This window comes from Choloepus didactylus, chromosome 4 (assembly GCF_015220235.1).
Source record: "Choloepus didactylus isolate mChoDid1 chromosome 4, mChoDid1.pri, whole genome shotgun sequence".
NCBI lineage: Eukaryota > Metazoa > Chordata > Mammalia > Pilosa > Megalonychidae > Choloepus > Choloepus didactylus.
This window is the reverse complement of record NC_051310.1, coordinates 151,603,777-151,608,031: the sequence shown is the minus strand read 5'-3', so window position 1 is coordinate 151,608,031 and position 4,255 is coordinate 151,603,777. Positions and strand designations below refer to the sequence as shown.

The following is a 4,255-nucleotide window of genomic DNA, read 5'->3' as shown; positions in this document are numbered from 1 at the left end:
GTCATAAAAAGAATGCTTTCCAACAGATGTGAAATGATACATACAGAAAGGACTGTCTGATCATAGCATGGACATAGCATGGAGATCTTGACATTCATATGTTTGGTTCTAGTAAACAGCCAGGAAACAATTGTTTGACATTTTTAATTAAAGATCATTTGTTAAAGTCCCTATCATCCATACAACACATTGCAACCTAATGGATTGCAATAGAAAACCAAACTATCATTCATTATGCTTTCAGGAAAGGTAGATTCTTGGAAAAGGAGATTCTGCTTACATAGAATGAAATTTTCTCTTGATTTTTTCTTTGATACAGGCTTCCACTTATCAATCAAGGCAAAGGATGTGGCCAATAAGTCAACTGTGTCTGAGGTTTTTTTGCTAGGACTCTCCAACTCCTGGGAGCTACAGATGTTTTTATTCATGATCTTTTCATTGTTTTATTTGGCAACAATGGTGTCTAATAGTGTCATAGTCATCGCAGTCATAACTGACTCTCACCTATACTCCCCTATGTATTTCCTGCTCAAAAACCTTTCCATCATTGTGTCTCTTGCTTCCTTTGCCACTCCCAAGATGATTACAGACTACTTCACTGGACATAAAACCATCCCTTTTTATGACTTCATAATCCAATACTTTTTCCTAAACATTTTCACTGGTACTGAGATTATTTTGTTCATGACTACGTCCTTTGAAGGTATATTTGAATATGCAAGCTCCCCTGCTATGCTTCAATCATAGGTCTCCAAGTGTGTATTGCTCTCGTGGTGGCTGCCTGGGTTGTGGGAGTCATGCATTAATGTGCCAGGTCATATTTGCCATCATGTTACCATTCTGTGGTCCCAAGAAAGTAGACAGTATTTTCTGTGACCTTCCTGTGGTATTCCAGTTGACTTGCACGGATACTTATGTTCTGGGCCTCTTTATTATTTCAACAAATGGCATAATTTCCTTGTCCTGTTTTATTCTTTTTTCAATTCTTATGTTTTGTCCCACTTACTATCAAGCATCTTTCTTCAAAGGGAACTTCTAAGGCACTTTATAGTGCAGTGCTCATTTCATTGTTGTCTTCATGTTCTTTGGAGTGTGCTTCTTTATCTACCTGTGGCCCCTATGCAGCTTTCTGGCAGACAAGATCCTGTCAGTGTTTTATACCTTCTTTACTCCCACTGTGAATCCAATAGCCTATACCTTGAGGAATCATGAAGTAAACACAGCTACGTAGGAAATGAAGAATAGGTTTCTGAATTCCAACAAAGGAACCCCTTCTCATTATTTTTAATTTTAATTTCTTCTTCTACTGAACTTCTGTTTTTAACTTCCTAGGCATTAAGTGCCACAGGTTTCTTTACAGACCAATGGTCACAGTGCTGTGCTAGCTTTCATTTTTGTAGTTATTTTCAAATTGTAATTGCCAAGAATTTGTGATGGTGCAAGGTAAGAATTGAAATAATTCTCATCTGTACATACAAAATGCATTTTAAATTTCAGGTCAACTTAACAGAAATAATTTCTTCCAGAAGTAAAAAGTATCTATAAAAATGCCAGGATTGACTGATCCAGTTAGGAGATTCAACATTAAAATCCTATTAATTGGAAAAGAAGAAAAATGAATTAGAAGAAAAGAATAAATACTGGGAGACTGAGGAGACAACTGTATTACATGCAGCTAGCAACTGAGTTACTCAGAGAGTTGTCCCTAAATTATGACAAATAAACAACATTTCTATAAGCCTTAGGACTCCAAACTAATGTAGGAGGTCCATTTCTGATAGGCAATAATTTTTCTTCATAAGACCTTCACCCACTCCTACTTAAACTTTAAACCTATTTGTGATCACTTCTATTTAAAAAAGCTCTGAATTATGTTTCATTACAAATGTTAATGGGATCAAGTGAAAATACCATAAGTGCTGGAGTCTTTGCCATCAACTCTTAGCTAATAAGCAGAGTAATTCAGCCATGTTAACTCCTGATAATGCCGAATGAGTAGAGGGCCTAGAGAATTCCACAAATCAGGAAACATGAAATGAAGTACAAATCAATACACTTTGTTTTGAATGTACATTATGGCTGCTTACTGCTTTGGAAATTGTAAGAAAGGGTTAAGTTTAGCTTTCACATAAAGGCCACATGGAATAGGGAAAATGACAGCAGAATTGCCTCCATAGTAAAGGAAAGGAGATAGAGAAAGCCATGATGTAAGCCTAGAATCAGCATCAGCTCCTTATATGGGAAAAATAACCAGGGTTTCTGAAATGTAGAGGGATATGGGTTATAATCAAAGGCAGGAACTCTTGGTGGGAAATTTAAAGTAGTTAACTCTCTGATAGGCTGTACAATTCAAAATCTAAAAGGCGGGATGCTTAGCTCTCTTGGATAGGATGTAACCTCTGGAGTACCCAGCCAATGGGAAAACAGGGGAGGGACCCGCATATTAGGGGTAGGATATAACTATCACCATGTTCTTTTTCTGGTATGCCTGCCATGTTTCTGGCTGTGCATCCATTCTTGCAAGATCGTGAATAAATTATTTTCTCCTCCACAACCGGGTGAATGTTTTTAAGGTATAATGCTTGTTTCTAACAGAAATTAAAACTAGAATTATATTAAAAGATATGGTTTATAATAATAGTTATTTTGTGTAGAGCCAACACTTTCTTTTTAAGTGTTACATTGCTATAAATTTTGGTGAAATTAAATATCCTTTTAATATATGGATGAAAAAATAAGAAATGTGTGTTTATTAAAACAATGTCAATGTCAATGTAATAAGCATGTTTAGGTATAGAAACAGGTTTTGTTACTGTTTTAAAGATGAATGTTAGGTTCTTTGTTAGCTTTAAGGTATGCAAGATATCACTACCCCCTGCTGGTAGATACTGGAATTGCAAGCATTTGAAGACATGGTTACTAATCCTCCAGTAAACCGTGCTTTGCAAATCATCTCCCTAAAATGATGGAAAACATGAAATAATTAACTATTATTTGGAATTTGCTAAATGATTTTTATGAAATATGGTGTCTAGTATATGATCCAGCTTGTAATCACAAGAGGAAAGATCTGTTGCAACCACAGTAATTGACAAATATCAAGATGTATTTTTTTCTGGCATTATTGAGAAAATGGAGAAAACCAAGAGTAGATACGCAGTAATGATAATTAATGGGAGACAAGTTAAGGAAAGATAATATAAGTAACATTTATTTCAAGCCAAATGAGAAAAGGAATGTGTTCCTTTTTTCTTCATTAATGTATTCAACAAGAGTACAATTTCACAGTTTAAAAGTGTAGGATATTGTTTTTGAAACCGAAGCAGGTTTAAAATTTTATTAAAATGTTTACAGTATTAACATGAGAATGAATTGTGTTTATATCAGCAAAATAATACACCAATTTTATTTCAAGTAAGGATTAAAATGAACTAATTTAGGTTGTATATGTGAATTTTTTTCTCCCTATTTCAGATAACTGTGCAAATACATGCAGGATTGAGGATCTCATTTATGTTAGAAACATTTTAACTGATTTTAGAAAAATCCAAAATAATTCTTTCAAATAACATTTTTACTTGACAAGAAAATAATTTCAAAAATTAATTTTTCTCTAAAAATGTAGTGTTTTTTTAAGGAATGTCATCTATCTTCATAGACTTTCTGGAGAATTCTAAAACTTGGGTTAATTTTCACAAAAACCTGAAAGGTGTAACTGATCATGAAGACACTGTGAGGCAAGTCAGTAATAAGATTGAGTAGTTGCATTGATAGCAAGGCTGTGCATATGAGAATGGAAAGGATTGTGGGCAGCATCTGGAGGACTTCCATATATACATGGAACTACCTACCACCTTCTCTGGTGACTCAGTGTGTGGAGTCATTATCTAAGATATCTCTACATATTACATAAACACTTAAATCTTAATTTGGTGCTATTGGTGGATGGTGTTATCTCCATGTCCTTTCAACATGCTGCTGATGCATTTAGACCAAGGGCCAGTGCAGTGGGAGAGTCAGTGGCTCCTTCAGTCGTGGTAAGGATGGAGCCACTTGTCACTACAGCATCCAAAGGCAGAAATGATGTTTTGCAAATGATCCACCCCTGATGCTGGACAAATAGAAACCAGTTAATATGGATAAATATACCAGGTCGAGGATAGCTTTAAATAGTCTGTACAATTTCCAGTAACAGAAGTGAGGGTGTGCTGACATATGAAGGATTTGCAAGAAGACTAGGATGGCAAGTACTTTC

The 4,255-nt window shown here is 35.2% G+C and overlaps 1 pseudogene; it reads left to right on the top strand.

Annotated features, from left to right (window-relative positions):
- The first annotated feature begins 285 nt into the window (after positions 1–285).
- On the top strand, positions 286–1,288 carry LOC119532892 (annotated as a pseudogene).
- The last annotated feature ends 2,967 nt before the right edge of the window (positions 1,289–4,255 follow it).